At 40.5% G+C, this 20499-nt stretch overlaps 1 pseudogene; it reads right to left on the reverse strand.

Moving 5' to 3' along the window:
• Nucleotides 1-899: 899 nt before the first annotated feature.
• Nucleotides 900-1315, reverse strand: LOC102922172 (cytochrome c oxidase subunit 6B1 pseudogene; annotated as a pseudogene).
• Between the last annotated feature and the right edge of the window lie 19184 nt (nucleotides 1316-20499).

Here is a 20499-nt window from a genome sequence, read left to right on the forward strand (position 1 = left end):
CAGTATTAACATCATAGTGAGTAAGATAATATGTCAAGTTTGGGCTCTGTCTTCTCCATTATCTGGCGATTTAGATTGCCGTTCGATTGCCTTCAGACTTGCATTTATTTTAGGATTAGGTATTATTAGGTTTCCATATGACCCCTTGAATGGCCCTTAGTTTTATCTGCCCCTCCCTGTATTTCCTTCTGTGTCCTCCTCTTCCCTCCCTGTGATCCTCACATTCTAGTTCTCATCCTGTTCATCCATAACTATCTATTTCCCTTTCATAGGGAGCTCTACCTCTCCCCTCTAGTCTCTTACTTTATACCTAACTTCTGTGCTTATACAGATTGTAGCTTGCTTATCAAAGACTTAACAGATACTATCCACATATGAGCAAATACACACTGCAGTTTTCTTTCTGAGTCTGAGTTATATCACTAAGGAAAACTCTTTTCTTTCTAGCTCCATAAATGTACCCCCAACTTTCATGACTTTGCTTTTTATTAATGACTGAGTAATATTCCATTGTATAAAGTGCCACACTTTCATTATCCACCTAGGTTTTTGACGGACATCTAGGTTGCTTCCAATTTCTGGCTATTTTAAATAAAGCAGTGATGAACATGGTTGAGCAAGTCACTCTGTAGTAAAATGAAGCATTCTTTGGGTATATGCCCAGGAGTGGTATAGCTGTATCTTGAGGTACATCTATTATCAACTTCTGAGAAACTGCAACACTGATTTCCATAGTGGCTGTACAAGTTTGCACTCCCACCAGCAATGGAGGAATGTTCTTGCTCCACGTCACCAGCATGAGTTGTCATTTGTGTTATTGATCTTAGCCATTCTGACTGTATAAGGTGAAATATTTTCTTTTTAACTTTTCCAGTCATTTTTTATTAGTAGTTGCATGATTCAGGGTCCCTGGGAAGGGACCATCATATACCCAGGTCCCCTTTACCATCTGGGGAAAGGGACAGAGAACAGAGGTGAGGTGGGCAGAGCCAGGTCAGATCTTCCCAGGAAACGTGCCTTCTGCTCTGTGGTCTTCCCAGGCTGAGACCCACGATTCGGGACAGAGGGACTTGTACACACGCCGGTACCACTCACGCACGGAGACCCCCTTTGCGTTCCTTGCCTTCTCACAGTGGTGGAAGTCCAAGTAGTTCTGCCAGCAGTTCCTGGTCTAGTTCTGGTTTGGGAAGCAGCTGTCAGAGGGGGCAGTTTTGTAGTTCTTGATTTTAGTTTTGATGTCTTCAGCCATGGTGATGATTCCTATAGACTGCCCTGGAGCAGCGGTAGTTCAATGTGACCCTTAGCAAAGACGCCAATGCCAAACTGGAAGAATTCTTAAAATAGCATGCCTTTAATCCCAGAACTCAGGAGGCAGAGCCAGGCGGATCTCTGTGAGTTCGAGGCCAGCCTGGGCTACCAAGTGAGCTCCAGGAAAGGCACAATGCTACACAAAGAAACCCTGTCTCGAAAAACCAAAAAAAAAAAAAAAAAAAAAAAAAAAAAAAAAAAGGTTCTGATTTTCATTTTCCTGATGGCTAAGTAGGTAGAATATTTCTTTAAGTGTTTCTCAGTTTCTCAGCCGTTTGAGTTTCCTCTTTTGACAGTATTCTATTTGGATTTGTACCACATTTTTAATCACATTGTTTCCTTGAAGTCAAATTTTTTGAGTTATTCATATATTTTAGATATTAGCCCTCTTTCCTATGTGTAGTTGATAAAAGTTTTTTTCCCATTTTGTAGGCTGTCACTTTGTCCAATTGATGGTGTCCTTTGCCATACAGAAGATTTTCAGTTTTGTGAGGTCCCATTTATTAATTGTTGTTCTTAGTGAGGTGGATTCTGTTCTACCTGAGTTCTGTTCAGAATGTCTTTTCCTGTGCCAAGGAGTTCAAGACTATTCCCAACTTTCTCCTCTATCAGATTCATTGTTTCTAGCCTTATGTTGGAGTTGATTTGTGTGCAGGGTGATAAGTATGGATCTACTTGTGTTCTTCTACATGCAGCCATCCATTTTGACTAGCACCATTTGTTGAAGATGGTGTCCTTTTTTTCCAGTGCGTAGTTCTGGATTCTTTATTAAATACTAGGTGCCCATACATGTATGGATTTGTGTCTGGGTCTTCAATTTTCTTCCATTGACAGATGTGTCTATTTTGCACCAATACCATTCTGTTTTTATTCCTATAGGTCTGGGGGTAGCGATACCTGCTTCAGTTATTTTATTGTTCAGTACTGGTTTTGCTATTTTGGGTTTGCTGTTTGTTTGTTTCAATATGAATCTGAAAACTGCTCTTTTAAGATCTGTGAAGAACTGCTTGGAATTTTGATGAGGACTGCATTTTGGTAGGATGGCGAATCTTATTATATTATACTGACCCAAGAGCATGAAAGAGCTTTACATTTTCTAATATTTCCTTTGATTTTTTTCTTCAATGACTTTAAATTTTATCATATAAATCTTACACTTGTTTTGTTAGAGTAACTCCCTTGATTTTTTGAAGCTACTGTGAAAGGTATTGCTTCCCTGATTTCTTTCTCAGTTCATTTGTCATTTGTCTATAAAAAAAACTACTAATTTGTGTGTATTAATTTTGTATCCTGCTACTTTGCTTAAAGTGTTTATCAGATGTAGAAGTTTCCTGGTGGAATTTTAAGGGTCACTTAAGTATCTAATAACACCATCTGCAAATAACAATACTTTGACTTCTTCTGTTCCAGTTTTATGGCATTCTTATTGCTCTAGCTAAGACTTCAAATATATAGTGAAGAGGTATGGAGAGAGAGTGGATGGATTTGTCTTGTTTCTGACTTTAGTTAAAAAAAAAAAAGCTTTGAGTTTCTCTCCATTTAGGCTGATGTTGGCTGTCAGTTTGTGTAAATCATCTCTATTATTTTGAGCTATATCCTTTACACCCTTAGTCTTTTAATACTTTAATTATGAAGGAGTGTTAGATTTTGTCAAAGGCCTCTTTTGCATCCAATGAAATGATCATGTGGTTATTTTTTCAGTGTGTTTATATGGTGGATTACATTTATTGATTTTGTATGTTGAACCATCCCTGTATTTCTAGGAGGAAGTTTATCTGATCATGGTGGATGATCTTTTTGATGTGTTTTTTACTTTGGTTTGCAAGTATTACGTTGAATGTTTTTGCATCTATGTTCATAAGGGGAATTGTTCTGTCATTCTCTTTCTTTATTGGGTCTTTATGTGGTTTAGGTATCAGAGTAACTATGGTGTTGTTAAAAATAATTATGCAATGTTCCTTCTATACCGTGGAGTAATTTAAGGGTAATTGGCATTAATTTTTCTTTGAAATTCTGGTAGAATTCTGTATTAAAACCATCTGACCCTACGCTCTTTTTGGTCCTCAACCTTTTAATTACTGCTTCTATTGGGGTTTCAAGTCTTTTTTAAATTGCCTATCTGATTTTGATTTAACTTTGGTAGGTGGTATATATCAGAAAATTACCATTTCTTTTAGATTTTTTTCCAATTTGCTAGAATGCAGGTTTTAGCTACACATACCTTGCCATAGTGCCACTGCCTGGGGACAAAGAAAAAGGGCTGTTTTCTTTGAAAATGCTTGGACCTTTAAGTGATAGTCTAAATCCAAACTATGGCAGAAAGTTAGACTTAAGACCTAAAACTGTAAAACTAAGAGAAGAAAACTTACTAGGTTTTCTTTATGGCTTATGTAATAAGTTTATAGATATGACTTCAAAAACCCATCCAACAAAAGTATAAATAAACATATGGGATAGAAGCTTCTGCACAGTAAAGGAAGCAAAAGAGAGATGATAATTTACATGGCATGAAATTTCAACACATTTCCAAGCCACATATTTACCCACAATGCATAAAGAATACAAACAACTTTATAGCAGGCCAACAAATACCCTGAATACAGTAGAGGCAAAGGCTCTGAACAGGTATTTTTAAGCAGAAGACATACAATCGATTAAATAGTGTAACTACATCTCCAGTCACAAGGGAAATGTAATGTAAAATTGTATTAAGATAGTGCACCATGGCTGGTAGGTAGAATCGTTACCAGCAAAATGCAAATGATAATAAGTGTCAGCTCTACTGTGGAGAAGATGGCAACTTTGCGTACCACAAAGGGAAGTGTAATTGCTACAGTAATTATGGGGTGTCCTAAAAAATTAAAAGCAAAGCTACTATGTGATCCAGAGATTCAACCCAGTAGGGTACACAGCAATAGAAAATAAAATTGGTGATTTGAGGCAATATCTTCACACTCATATTCACTGTGGTATTCACAATAGATACAATATGGACTCAACCTGTGTATTTTGTTGGATAAATATATACAGAAAAGTTGGTATATATAGATAGAATGATATGTTATCCATGCTTAAGGAATATGGAAATCTTGGCATTTGTGATAATGGAGATGAACTTAGAGGAAATTGTGCCAACTGAGATAAGCCAGGCACAGAAAGACAAATAGTGCACAATCTCATGCATATAAGTAGTCTAAATTTTCAGAGATGAATTCTTAGAGGCAGAGAGGATGATGGTTTCCAGGACCTGGGGGTGATGGAAATTGGGAAGCACTGGAGGAAGTATGCAATAGTTTAGTCATGCAAAATGAAGATGCTCTGGAGATCTAGTACACAGCATATGGTGACTGCAGTTCCTAACAACATGTCCTATGCTTAGAGCTTGCTGAATGAGTAGATCTTATGTGTTCTCAACACATAGACTCAGGATAAAAAGGTATTGAGGTAAGTTGATAAACATAATCAATAAGTTGACTATGCTGATCATTTTCATCATATGTGTATACCAAAACATCATGTTATACACTTCAAATGTGTCTACAACTTGTGTTTGCTAGTTATGCCATAAGGAATTGGGTTGGAAGGAAAAGGCAGACACTTAAACTATCCTTAAGCAAATATTTGATCATTGTAATAAGTACCAGTAAAAATAATATATACATATTCTATTGTTCTATAATGATAGCAACTTAGTTTTCAAGGTACAGGAAATTGCTCTAGAAATGTATTTTTAATACTCCACCAAAAGTACCATACACGTGCCTGGTATGATGTACCTCTTTAGAAGTTGTTGGGCAGGAAAACATCTTGAAAACAGTATAGAGTTTTCCCGGTGAGATGAATGGTTGCTTCTAGGAGCTAGAGGATAAGATGCCATTGCTATAGCCTCTACACAATGTGATTGCAAGATATAGAGAAAGCAATCTGAGAATAACTGAAAAAGTCTTCCCTGATGACTGATTTTCAAAGTGCTAGAAGCTGCTATGAAAGCTCCTGGGTGGAGGGGGAGAGAACTGTGAACCTTATGAATCATAACACTAACTTGCCAAGCAAGATATGCCCACTTATGCAATAATGGAAGTGACTATTAGAGGAATAACCAACCACTCTATGATTGGATTTGTGCTCTTATCCACAGGTGGGAGTTTATGCTTAATACTATAAATATGATCAATAACTGACGGTGGCGGCAGGGGACATAGAAGAAAGTTGAGAACTTTATACTGTCAGTTAACTAATTTGACATAATATAAAACTGCCCTCCAAGTACGTATGTTTATACTAATTAACAAATCTATTCTTAGCCTCAATCTTAGGAGCCTCTCCATGCAGTTAAAGGTGGTAAATATGGAGACTCAAATGGTGCTGGTCCTCAGCATGTAGAAGAATACAAACTGATCCATATTTATCACCCTGCACAAAACTCAAGCCCAAGTGGATCAAAGACCTCAACATAAATCTAGATACACTGAACCTGATAGAAGACAATGTGGGAGATAATATTGAACACATTGACACAAGATACAACTTTCTGAACAGAACACCAATAGCACAGGCACTAAGATCAACAATTAATAAATGGGAATTCATGAAATTGAAAAGTTTCTATAAGACAAAGAACACCATTAATAGGACTCCACATCCAACAAAGGGCTGATTTCCAAAACATATAAAGAGCTCAAGACACTAGACATCAACAAACAAAATAATCCAAATAAAAATGGGTTACAGATCTAAACAGAATTCTCAACAGAAGAATCTCAAATGGCCAAGAGACACTTAATGAGATGTTCAATATTCTTAGCCATCAGAGGAATGCATAAAAATGATTATGAGATTCCTTCTTACACCTTGTCAGAATGACTAAGATCAAAAACACAAGTGACAGCTCATGCTGGAGAGGATGTGGAGCAAGTGGAACACTCCTCCGTTAATGCAAACTTGAATAGCCTCTTTGGAAGTCAGTGTGGTGGTTTCTCAGAAAACTGGGAATCAACCTACCAAAAGACCCACCTATGCTACTCTGGGGCTTACACCTGAAGGATGCTCAATCATGCCACAAGGGTACTTCATAACACATATATCAACTATCTTCATGTCAACTTTATTTGTAATAGCCAGAACCTGGAAACAACCTAGATGTCCCTCAACTGAGAAATGGATAAAGAAAATGTGGTACATTTACACAATGAAATATTACTCAGCTGTTAAAAACAAAGACACCAGGAAATTTGAAGGCAAATGAATGGAACTAGAAAAACGTGATCCTGAGTGAGGTAACCCAGACCAAGAAAGACAAACATGGTATGTACTCACTCACAAGTGGTTATTAGCTGTAAAATAAAGGATAACTATGCTATAATCCACAGACCCTGAGAGACTAGGTAACAAGGAGGGTTCATGAGGAGACACCAGATCTTCCTGGGAAGGGGAAATAGAAGAGATTTTGTGAGTAGACTGAAGGTAGGTGGGGATGGGACCATGAGCAATCAATCAGGTTGGGGAGGATACAGAGGGGGAGAGTGCTGAGGGGGACTGCTGGGGGAGCATTTTAGGTCAGGAGGAAGCCTAGTGCAAGGGAATCTCTGAGAAGTCTATGGGGAGGACCCCAGCTTAGACTCCGAGCAATAGCAGATAAGTACTGTGAACTGGTCGCCTCCTGTGACCAGATTGGTGCCTGGATCAGTTGTCATCAGAGAGGCATCATCCAGCAACTGATGGGAGAAGATGCAGAAACCCACAGCCAAATATTAGACAGAGTTTTGCAATCCTTTGGAAGAGGAAGAGGAAGGAGTATAGGAGCCAGAAGGATCAAGGACACCATGGTAAGGTTCACACAATCAACTAACCTGGGCTCATAGGAGCTCACAGAGACTGAATCAACAACCAGGGAGCCTGCATGGGACTGACCTAGGCACTTAGCATATATATTACAGTTGTGTAGCTTGGCCTTCTTGTAGAACTCCTAACAGCAGGAATAGGGGCTAACTCCAACTCTTTTACTGGCTTTTGGGACCCTACTCCTCATACTGAGTCACCTTGCCCAGCATTAATACATGGAGAGGTACTCAGTCTTACTGCAGCTTATATGCCATGTTTTATTGATACTCATGGGAGACAGAAGAGGAGGGGGTTGGGGAGTGTGTGGGGGAGGGAATGGGGGACTGGGACTGGGAAAGGAGGATGGGGTGGAGGCTGCAGCCAGGATGTAAAATAAATAGATGAATAAAAAAATAAAACTATGATGAATAAATAAAAATAAAATCAAAAATATTAACACTGAAGGCAAATGAAATTTTATACAGATTATTACTAAGTCAAATTCCGCAGCAACTGTTGGCTCACATCTGGTTAAATATTTAACCTTGTTTAATTAACTTCAGTTTTCCATGTTAGCCTAATTTGTTTCATGTTCACCTTCTTGCTGAGGACAGTTTTACTATTAAAATTATGTGTTCAAGGCTTAGGTTTGAAGATAGGAAATTGAGGCCAGCCTTGGCTGAATATCAACACTGGGTTTCAGAAATAGAGCAAATATTTGAAGGCATTTAAAATAAAATGATGCAAGCCTGCCAGGAGAGTGCTAAATCTGAAAATAATAAAAGCACAACTATTGAGCTCCAAATTCACTCTGGCATCCCGCCCCCCCACCTCCCGTGGGAGAAAGGTCCAGTTTGCATACTGGAGCCACCAAAGGTCACCAAGCAGGAAGCAGCATTTCACCAAGAGGAGAAGTGAGCAGTGGACTGTTTAACTGCTAAGGACTAAAGGTAGCAGGGAAATGGAGGCCCTACAAACAACTCCAACATCAGTACGAATATTTTATTGGAATTAGAGCAGAAAACCCGGGAGACCCACAGCCAAGCACTTGGCCGAGCTCCGGGAGTTCGGTTGAAAAGCGACAGGAGGGACTAGAGGAGCAAAGGGGGTCAAGGTCATGATGTGGAAAACCACCGAGACAGCTGACCCTGGCTAGCCAGAACTCACAGACTGGGGACTGACAGCTGGGGAACCTGCATGGGACCGAACTAGGTCCTCTGAATGTGGGTGACAGTTGTGTGGCTTTATCCGTTTGTGGGGCCCCTGGCAATGGGAACAGGACTTATCCTGGGTACATGAACTGGCTCTTCAGAGCCCATTCTCTATGGGTGGGATGCCTTACTCAGTCTTGATGCAGGGGGGAGGGGCTTAGTTCTGCCCCAACTTAGTATGACAGTCTGTGTTGGCTGCCCAAGGGCGGACTTACCCCCTGTGAGGAGTGAATGAGGGTGAAATGGGAGGAGGTGGGGGAGAGGGAACAGTGGTTGATATGTAAAATGGAAAAATAAATAAATAAAAGAACATTTAAAAAACCCAAACACTAGGAATGAGTGAGCCACAGTCACAATGATGCTCCAGGAAGGCAGACAGGCAGTTTCTCCCTTAGAAGCTATATTTTTGGGAAAACAGATTAGGAATTTACCAAGAAACAAACCACTACCAGATCCTACAATGCTAACCCAAATTTTAGAGTTACTAGTTTTTTTTTTTTTCAGGAAAGTTTTATAGTCTAGGGACAACGTATTAAATCCAATATCAATGTCTTTGGCAGCTTCCTCTGTCTATGGTTTGAAAGTCTTCTATTTCCCTAACAACTGTTCAGTAACTCTCTCTCTCTCTCTCTCTCTCTCTCTCTCTCTCTCTCTCTCTCTCTCTCTCTCTCTCTCTCTCTCTCTCTCTCTCGTGTGTGTGTGTGTGTGTGTGTGTGTGTGTGTGTGTGTGTGTCTTTATACCTGAGTGCACGTGAAAGAGGACATCTGATATTTTACTCTATCACTCTGCCTTATTCCCTTGAGAAAGTTAGAAAAGTTCTTCTCACTGCACCCAGAACTTGACATTTTCTCAGTCAGGCCAATTGGTCACCCAGTGCCCACTGGCTTCTCACAGATTAGACACACATTGCTTAAGGCTGGGTTTATAAGAGCGCTGCCTGTTCTTTCCTGGCCTTTCGAAAGGGTACTACACGCCCAAACTCAGTTCCTTATGAGTGTATAGCAAGTGCCCTTAGCGACGAAACCGCCTTCACAGCTCCAGTTCAAGGACATTTATACTATGCCCGGGTCTTTTCTGTTGTCATTACACCTTTTTTTTTCCTACTCAAAAATGAATACTCGGCTCTTCAAAAAACCTTACTGAGCAGGTTGGAGAGAGAACTGCAATCTGTTTATGCTGAGTTGGAAGAGCCTATTTGAAAATCAAACCTATCACTTTATGGGGGGGGGGAATTAAAAAGGTCTCCTGGGGTCTGACAGCAAGCACACAGCATGGAGTCATGCAGGCAGTTCACTGTCAAATCCATGTCATTACGGCAATGCATGCCTCTCTATATTGTTTTAGGTGATCTGGCCAATGTTAGATCTAGGACTGTTAAAGCTCCCAAACACATGTTAATGAACTAATGAATAAATTAGGTTTTAGGGTATTTCTAAAGGCAGACTCAATAAGAGGCAACAAGATATCTGTAGAATCTGGTAATTTCATGTTACCACTTATCCACTTTGATACTTCTGAGACCACCACAAATAAAACTTTGAGATCAGCACACATACACACTTGAATGTACGTTAGGAATCAAACATACCATCTGAAGCAGCTGTCTTTGCTGTACAGGGAGTCTAACTGAATCTCCAATCAGTCTAACATGTGGTGGAATTTAGGGGGTCTTGTTCCTCTCACCTTGTGAACTGATACTTTCATTGGATATTTTTAATGACAAGCTTGTCCTTCATTTTCTGCCTAGAAAGTCACTGTTTACTTTTGTTATTACGGTTGATGCCCTATGACTTCCTGTGGTCCAAATTGAGTATCTTATTTTAAAGACTTGGTTGTTGTTCTTGAACAGTAATCTTATGAATAGCTAGATTTTGTATTTAATAGAAAGTTCAAGAATTTGGAGGAAATGAAACTTCAAAGTATATAGTCTTACCCTTTTTAGCCCTATGGGAAAGTCCCCATGTATTTACCTAGTCTTCAGAATGTCCAGATGTATCTTCCAAAAAGGCATTCAATTCACATGCTAGAATTATATGTCCCAAACTGCTTGTCCTCCTCCAGTGTCCTGCTTTGGGACTACAGTAAATGACCCTCAGCTTCCCTAAACACACCTCTGAAATTTAGAGTCCGAATTAGAAACCATGGAAAAATATCCAAGCTAGACGACTCATCAGAAGATGCTGAATTTACCAGTTGGAGAAGGTTAAGGTTTAGGGTTAACACCTGATCTTCAGAATGTTGCTAGAACAACCTATTTTAGTTGACTAATTCTGTTTTTCCTTCTGTGAATTGTATTCATTTTTTTTTTTTTCTGAGACAGGGTTTCTCTTGTGTAGCTTTATGCCTTTCCAGGAACTCACTTGGTAGTCCAGTCTGGCCTCAAACTCACAGAGATCCGCCTGCCTCTGCCTCCCGAGTGCTGGGATTAAAGGTGTGCGCCACCACCGCCCGGCTGTATTCAAAATTCTTGTTGTGCAAGGTCAGAAGTGAAGGATCATCCTGCCCCAAATATTTATTTGATCCCTGCTTCAGTGGCATTGTGTACATGATGAGCAGGTTCACTGCAGGGAAAGAAGGAGAACTTGCAATTGTTCTGTATCTCTCTTTCATAGTCCCATCATGGTCTAATTCCCTCTAACACACATGTCACAGGGCGTGGAGTAGTAGAGAGCTATTCATGCGAAAAGGTGTGAACTGCCCCAGTTATAGCTCTGGCGCCCAAGAGGGGATTTCTGATGAGGGGTGGAAACAGGAACTATGGGGAAGTGAGACTCAGTGCCTGCAGATGTAGCTTTCTGTCCATGCACTCAAGCTGAAGTCCTGAGAGAGGCACATTTGTGCCCCATCTCAGTCATGATTTCACTCATAAAACTAACGTATTTAATGAGCATGTTAGGCATCTGAACTAAAGCTGATTTCCAAAGAAAACTACAATGGGCTTTCCACTCTACACCTGTTAGAGGAATGGCTTTAGAGACAGAGAACTCTGCCAGACCAGGAATAGGTGGGAATCTTACATTTCACAATTTCTTTTCTCTTTCAACAGTGGTGGGGGGTGGTCTTTAACAACTCCATTTTCCTAGTGTGGGACTTGAACAAAAAAACAAATGTCTCTATCAAAAGAGTAGGCCCAGATCCCCTTTGTCCCAGGAAAGGACTGGTCCTATAGCCAAATATTCATGTGCTCCAGCCGTTGTCTCCTTGCTTTCTATAAATTATAAGACAGCCATAAGCAAAGCATGGAAATTAGGCTGTTCCCCTAGTTCGGCCTAACCACAAATAAACACATTTTCCTTTGCCAATTTTTGTTAACCTAATTTCTATTTAGGTGCAGGGCAACTAAGGTGGTGGGATTATGGACCTAAGCCTACAGTGACACCTTCAAGTCTACCAACTGTTTCACCTCAAAGTAAACTAGGAAACTCTCAGACTCTCTTCTCACCACTGACAACACAGGAAACAAAACTCTCGGGAGCTGGAGAGATGCTTAAAGTGATGGTACAGTAAATAGAAGAACTAGCTTTAAAATGGTGGGAACAACGCACGCAGAAAGGTAACTGTGAACAGGATGTTGCCTTTGACCGCTGCACAGGAAAGGCTGTCTGACATGTACACAGTAAAGGAAGAAGAAAATGTCCAATGGATGAAAATAGTTCCGACACCTCAGGTCTTAGGCTGGGATCACTAGATGTACCGTTGAAGGGAATATCCACAGGCCAAAAGAGGCGGGAGGTGCTCAGAGCAAGCCTGCCATGAAATCCCTCAGATCTTTTTTATAGGTGGGAGTTGTGAAATGCTTTTTGCATCTATAATTAGGGAATGGAGTAGAGCAGATGGCTATGGCGCAGTTATAATTAAAGTATAATGCACAGTAAAATCACCTTGTGCAGCCAGTGATGCATACAAGCCAGAAATATTAACTCTCTTTGAAAGTGCTTTTAAGCTGTTTCTTTGGGCTGCAGGAAGAGCTATTGCATCATGACACCGATTTCACACACTCTTTTTTGGTACCAAAAAGTTCGCTCTGCAACATCAGGAATGTCCTCTACTAAATTGCTCACTGAGTCTCCTTAATAAGATACACTGTTGTTAAAATAGAGGCGCATACGTTATTTTAACAGCACAGAGCTGGTGTGCTGCGATAGATACCCACCAGGGCCACCAGTTCATTTACAACTTGTCGGCTGTACTAGCAAACAAACTCAAAGGATAAATGTCACATGCAAAGACTCTAGGGCTTGCTTGTTAGGCTGCAAACCAGTTGTGTCGTTCCATACACGCACATGCTGGCTTCTAAAGTGGCAACAGTCCATTTTTAATTCTTGCTAATTGAGAAATAATAAAGCAATGGGACCAGCATCATGGTCTGAGAGGATGACTGTCTTATGCCAGGCACTGAATGGCCTGTCTTTCTCAATGTTTAAAGGGAGAAAGTGAGACTACATGATAAATCTGGGCCTTTCTATGTCCTGGTCATTCTTGTTCTTGGCCTCTTCCCCTCTTCCTCCTTCTTCTCCTCCTTAATTTCTGCCTCTCCTCTCCCTTCTCCTTTGAGGCTTGTATTCAACTGGTTTCTGTAATTGTGATTATTAAGATGCACACAGGGAGCACAGGGTTTCTTCCTTTGATTATCCAGTCTACTTTGCTTGTCAAGAAGCAGTGAGAACTGAGTGGCTCACATGAGCTTTGACTTCTGCTTTCCTTCTGAAGCAGCCATGGGACTCCACACACATGCAAATTTCTTGGAATTTCATTGTTGCTGATGCTGTCAGGGATACAAAGAATCACAATTCTCCAGTCACAGATCTTATTTTTCTAATTTATCACATTACACATTACCCCCATCTCCACCCCCAACCCATCAGACTCACTTTGTTCCTAAAAGAAAATCATCCACACCAGCATACAAAGTCCCAGTATCCTTCTGGAAAAGAAGTGATTTATTTCACATTGTCTGTCAGGAAAAAAAAAAACCATAACACAAATAGAAGTTCTTCTTGCAAAGATCAGGCCACAACGTTAGCACTTCAGCCTAGCATCCAATGACAACTCATCTTAAGAGGCTGACGGTGGGATAAATAGGATTAATGGAACTCTGGAAAGAAGCCCCTTTTCTTCCGAGGAAGAATTATGAGTGAAGTAAGACAGCTCTACTCTAGTACAGAAGTGTTGGGTCGGATCAGACAGTTCAGGGGCTGAAATGCCTCCCTGGGCTGTCCTTGGATGAGCCAGCTTCCCTCTGCGTTTCTACTTCTTAATCTGTGAAATGATTGAGCCTAGAAGTCAAGGTGGGCAGAATTAGAACTAGTAGGCACAACGTTTAGAATAGAGGCCTTTACTAAGTTCAACCCCCTCTTGAGTGCTAGTGCTCTGACTGTTGTCACTCATTCTAAGATTCCTTCACGTGTCTCCTCTACCATCTCCACATAGATCCCTACGTGTCCAGTACATCTGGAGAGGTGGGTGGTGGGATTAAGTTTGGGAAATAAACCATTAAGCTCAACTTTATGTAATTATGCTACCTAATTAGTGGGAAAAAACATTTACAATGTTTAAAACTGCAAAGTGAGCCGGGCGTGGTGGCGCACGCCTTTAATCCCAGCACTCGGGAGGCAGAGGCAGGCGGATCTTTGTGAGTTCGAGGCCAGCCTGGGCTACCAAGTGAGCTCCAGGAAAGGCGCAAAGCTACACAGAGAAACCCTGTCTCGAAAAAAAAAAAAAAAAAAAAAACTGCAAAGTGTCCAGGTCAAGCTTCTCATGGGATTCTCAACAAATCCTTGGAAATAAGTAAGTCCTACACAGCACAGCTACCTTGGACCCAAAGAGAAGTACACCATGAGCCACTCAAGAAGGAACTGCAAAGTCCATTCTCCACCACACATCTATCTCCTGGATATCTCGGTTCCCTTCTACTCCTTCATGAGATGACCAGACCCTGAGGGGAAGTTCTTTTCCCACACACTCTCCCTAGTGATCTTAAGCTCTCCATTCCCTGTATACTTTGAACTGTGAGCCTAAATCCTGTCTGTTGCTGTTGTCAAGGTAATGCAGAAACAAGAAAAGTAACTCATATCCAATTTAAAAAAAAAATACCATGTTAACATCACTGGTCACGGTGTTCTCATGCACCTTCGATATGTTACAAACAGGTTCCATCAATTTTGGATATTCTTCCTGAATATCTAAATATTTGAGATCTTGAAGTATAATAGAGACACTGATTCAGGTCACAACCAATGAAAGGACTGGGAACTGATATGCAACATCCTGCCTTACCTGAAGCAGGAAGAAATACATTACTGTAAGGTCTGGTGATGTCTGTATAAAGTCTACAACACAGTTCATGTTCACTTAAAAATTTGTGTTAAGCATGCAAGTCTTGTGGTGCAGACTGGTGTTCTCTGCTCTCAGAAGACTGAGGCAGGAGGATTATAAGCTCATGTCCAGTGAGACCCTGGATCACAAATCTGACAGTAAAAGCAAATAAGTCACTGACTAACAAAAATCTAAAACAAATGACAAAAGTCACACAAACATGAAGAAAACAGTTCTTCAAACTTGTTATGTAGGGAGATAGAGTTTCGAGGAATGGTCAGTCTACCTTGGAAACATTTTTGTAAGTCAAAAGGTTTTTGAAAGCTTGTTTTTGAGAGGTTAACTGAATAATATATATATATATATATATATATATATATATATATTTATGAAACAGTATCTATTGTGATCTTATCTGTTACTACAAATAAGAAGTCTTCCAATTTTGAAAATTAAAAGTCTATTTTACTACTGTGAAATGGCTAAGAAGGCCTTTCAAGAAATAGGCATTAAAGTAAATCTGTTGCTAGGATATAGATATTTTCTAACATAAAGTTCAAAAGTAGAGTGACATATTTATGAATATAACACATGCACATATATTCACTTACAATAGTTTATATGCCTTTAGACAAAATTCAGAAGGAAATGCCATTGAATAGCCAACAGCTACTTCAGGAGCTCAATACTTTCCACCTTGCATCATATGGTTCCTAGGATGAGCTTAGAGTATTTTTGATATCACAGATAGTCTCATAAAACTCATGAAATATTTGGTGGTACAAATATTTACCTTAATAGGAGGCTAGCAAATATAACTCAGGACTTCATGTGACTTCAAAGAAAAGGGACAGTTGGTGCTTAGATAAAACAGGATCTCAAGTGGTTCAACAGGTAAAATTCTTCATTTCCATCATATTGACTGCAATCAATCACCTGACTTGTTCACTGAAACCACTCATGGGGGCCATCAAATCTTAGCTACTGATTACAACAGTCTCAAATGTTCTGGTTATGGTGGGGATCCTGTAAGCAAGTGCTTTAGATCTGTGGATCATGTGGGCTCTCTTGAGAGCCCCAAGGAGATCTAGAGGCCCTGGAGCAGTGAACAGAGTTTTCAGCTCACTGCCTTCATCCTCCAAGGCTACCTGCCACTGGAGTTAGGGAAAGAAGTTTTCTATGTGGGGTCCTGGGCACATGACAAACTGGGGTTTCTGAGCCCAGACTATGTTTCAGTCAGAAACAGAGCAGAGCCAGGCCACGGCCAGGTTACAGTATGATAAATCCAAAGTTGACGAAGCAGGCTGACATAAAATTTATATAAACTGATGGCTTGGGCTGTTTGATAAATTTGATTTAGTTTATTTTGTTCCTCATTTCCAAACAAATGTAACACAGCAGTAGCTTAAATACTTTATCAGTTATTGGCATAAATTATTGCCCCTGAAGTTGTTCTGTCCTATTTTTTCAGACTTGAAGTTATGATTACCCAAAATTGTTCTAACTTGTTAACCAAACCCCAAGCCCTCATTAACATTTCTGAATTGTCCCTTAGCATATTAGAATACCTTTACATAGAAACCCAGTTGCAGCAACTCCATAATAAAATCAACAAGGGCAGTTCCCACTGGAGGAGCCCTTATCTCTGACTTTCTTCTGAGCACCTCTTTTCTCCTAACCCTTATGCTTAAGCCTACATTAACATATCTTTTATAAAAACCTCCAACTTGAATCAAAATGTGCACTGTAAAGACATCACAAATTTTCTGCCCCTTTGTCTGTTGACTAGTTTCCCTTCTGAGTCTTGACACATCAGAATAAACCTATTCATGCATTTCTTCTTATTTGCTGGTAGGCAAGCACTCTGTGGCTGAAGTACATACACCCTTAGCCCAGGAAGTGTATATTTGATGCGTATGTATAAGAAACTATAGTTCAGGGAATAAGCAGAGTTGTTTCATATACCTATATCTCTTTCTTTTGCTCTTTTTTATTATCTAGTGGAGACACTACTGGTCAGTTTATATCACTGAGTTATTATATTTTTCTGATTTCATAATTACTGAGAGAAAATCTCTGACAAAAAACTACTGTCTATAATGAGAAATCACATTGTTCTACATTTTCATTATTGCTTTAAAACTCCTTTTAGATGTCTTTCTATATCTAAATGGCAAATAACTTCCATGTAGAGCGTGGAGAAAATTGTGACTCAAGTATACATGATTAAATGGCTTTGCTTTTCTCTTTTGTGAAATAGTAATATTTAATATTCTTGGCAGCTTAATAAAACACAAGAAAAAAATCAAGCTTTTAAGTCACCAATAGGATGAGCGTGCTTTGTGTAGCTATTTCTTCTGAACTGAAAAATCTCTTTCTCCCCACTGCAAGGAGAAAAGAGGGGTTCCAGAAAGTGAGTGAAACTTAGAAGAGTTATAAAGCTCCTGAAACTTAGAAGACTCGGAGGGCCTCATATAAATAGTAACAATTGTTGATGAGAAGAGACTCTGATTGTCCAAGCTGCCTACACACTGTGTAGGGAGCCACCCCCACCCCCCCACCCCCCCACCCCCGCTGCCTCATGCAGCCTCTACAATCTGTCACTCAAGCAGAGTGACTTTTTCTATATCTCAATAGCCATTGAAATGCTCAGACTCCTTGAAGTGACCCTAATAAACTCACTGGTTCATTAAACCAGACTTGGGTGCCATCATTTCTTCGGTCTATCATAGGTGCCCTATCTGGGATGAATAGGTTTGTTCATGTCTTCCCAAGAAAAGTCACTAAATCATGTGTCATTGCTACCCATTGATGGCTTTTAAGGTAGCAATGTGATAGACTGTGGTGGTCATGAGTGTTCTTGAGGACTCTGTGTTCCTTTGTCATATTTTGCCCCGTGCTAATAACACACGGGCAATTCTATCGGTCAAGGTTGAGAACTTACTCCTCCTTTTTCCTTGCTTTCATCCACTGTGAGAAACCCCATGCATAGGTTGCATGCAACTGTACAGATTGAATCTCCATTAGTTGCTTTGCTCTCTCGATTTGCTTCACTGTCATATTAGCAACAAAAGCCAGTAAATAAAACTTGGCATTCCAAAGATGTGATATGGGGGCAGATATTTGAAGAGCCGAGAGATGCATAGTCTAGTAATGTTACCCCAGTACTCCTCTTGCTGAACTGGAAGCATTCTAGGCCACATCTGTTTTGGAGAATGAGAAGGTCACAGAGTGTCAGCCACTGGAATGTCAGCTGTGAGAAAAAGGATGTGTCATCCACCCCCTCAACTACTACCTACACAGGGACAGACAATGTAACCCATTCACAAGGCAGGTGAGGTCCTGTATGATTTGGATTGTTATCTAAATGCTATCAGGGGAGCTTCCTAACTGATCCTCCTACCCCGTTCCTGACTTACAGGTAAGCCAGAATCTTTATTTAAAAAATGCATTAATTGGATCATGTCACATATCTGGTGAGAGCATTTCAAAAATTTTCCATTAATCTTTGATTAAGATCCTGGCGTATCTCATCCCTGAAGAAATATCTCCTCTGACACCATCTCCTTTCAGTCACCTTGGCCCACGTGAACTCTGCTTTCAACCCCCTGACCCAGTCCTGCCCTGCCTGACTCTCTTCTCCGGTCATGCTCTTTCTCCTACTCTCCAGATGAGCTCTTTTTTCTCAGTCTTAAGAGCACCTCTCCAGAAAGGCTCTCCCCCAGGGCCGGAGAAATAGTTTAGTGGTTAAGAGCACTGACTGCTCAACCAGAGGACCTAGGTTCAGTTCCCAGCACCTACATGGCAGCTCCAAATCATCTGTAACTATGGTTCTAGGGAAGCTGATACCCTTTTCTGGGTGCCTCTCTGGGTATCAGGCATGCACAAGGTATGCAGACAAAACACTAATATACATAAAATAAAAGTGAAAAAAATCAAGTTATAAAAAGGCTATTTAATCCTAGCTATTTAATCTGAATTTCTCACACCATTTCCTCCCCTACCTTTAATTTCACATGATTTCTGTTTTTTCCAGGTGCTGAGATGTTATGCTGACATAATTGTGTATATGTACTTTGTCAGTGTTTCTTCCTGGGTTCTGACAAGAATGAGCACATGACACTAGAATCTTCACCTTGGATTTCTGTGTTCGCATATCTAGTTTCTTGACGGCACCGTCTCCAATCCTTCCCTCCCTTTCTGTCTTGGCCACTGACAACGTATCCAGGCCATAGGTCAGTGTCCATACTCTGTTTATTTTGTTACTTCAGGGAACTTTTCTTTCTCACAAAGTGGGTGACTAGGTTCACTGCTTGTAGATTATTTTCTGGCTGTTGTATCTTCCAAATCCATCCAGAAATGTTCTGAAAAGCTGCTGCCATTTACCTGCATGCACATACGAAGGTAGCCCATGCATAGCCAAGGCTGAGCTTCAAAGAGACAATGAACACCTCATGAAAGCCGCAACGTTCTGTGCCTATAGCTGACCCTGGTGTCGTAGAACTGTCCTGGGACTCAGACACAGGCCTTCCTGTCATCCTAGGAAACTTAAACACAATGTGACAATCATCATCAGCCAAGATGCCTGCAGTCCTAAGATGGCACAAGGTGAAATAAGGTCAGTTTATAGCTACTTAGAATAGTCAAGACGCATGCTACTTCAATCCCCCATCTCAGTTAAGGTAATTTCTGATGCTTTTATCCCAGAATAATATAATTTATTTTTGCTTGTTTGCTTTTTGGATCAGAGCCTTGTGTATTGCAGTCTAGTCTCAAATTCACTGTGTAGCTGAGGAGGACTTTGAGCTTCTGGTTCTCCAGCCTTTACCTCCCAGGTCCTGAGATGGTAGACCTGCACCTGCACACCTTGTTTATGGGGTATAGGAGATCAAACCCAGGACTTCATATATGCTAAGTAAGCCCGTTCCAAACTGAGCTTCATCCTCAGCCCATAGTTTGAGTCTTGCATCCTATCCTGTCTTATAGTTTAGATTACAATACCCAGTCACAGAGCAGTCTCGCCTTGTACAGGAAAAAAAGTGCAAAAAACACACAATCCTTTGAACGCTTTCCAAAGCAAGTCAATGCAAACTTAAATATCCAGATAACTTCCTTCTAACAGATTCCTACTAAGCTACTCCATGGATCCCCAAGGTTACATACTTATTCAGTATAATAGATAATCAATCCAAACTCTTAAAGGTTATCAGCCAGTGCTAGTGCACTTGCCTAGCATACATGAGGTCATGAGTTCAATCCCCAGTCTGGATAAATAGATAAATATTCAAAGAGAAAATAAAATCCATGAAGGACCAAACTCTGCTGCATATGTGGTTGGTCATCTTAGGTGGAAGGGTGTAGACAAGTTTCCTCCATCTCTTTTATTTGAACTCAAGTGAATATTAGGAGAGGATCCCTGGTAAACTTGAATGGATAATGGATATGTGGGTGACCACTCATGTAGTTGACCAAGCTCTTGTCCCTCTAGGATCCATCTGGGTGTAATATTTTTGCCTTTTGGTGACTGGCTGCGAGGCATCATATTCCTTGGAAAAATGGAAATAACTGCAGTTCCACACATGACTGCTTCATGTTCCCCTTCCCAATGTTGCCACAGTTTAACCAGTGGACTATTTTTCCCGGTAAATATGGCTTGAGCTTACCCTTGCAAGTCAAAGTTCACATCATGATTATTCCAATGTGTTTTCCTTTAGCTCCAAGCTGCGTCTTTTGCCACAGTGCACTCGAATTCTATTGTCACTCAGCATGTGATCCAGAACTCTATAAATAGCCATGGGAAGTGTTGCCCCCAGAGCTCAGAACTGATACAAAGCTGTTTCCTGA

This window comes from Peromyscus maniculatus, chromosome 12, assembly GCF_049852395.1.
Source record: "Peromyscus maniculatus bairdii isolate BWxNUB_F1_BW_parent chromosome 12, HU_Pman_BW_mat_3.1, whole genome shotgun sequence".
Classification (NCBI taxonomy): Eukaryota; Metazoa; Chordata; class Mammalia; order Rodentia; family Cricetidae; genus Peromyscus; species Peromyscus maniculatus.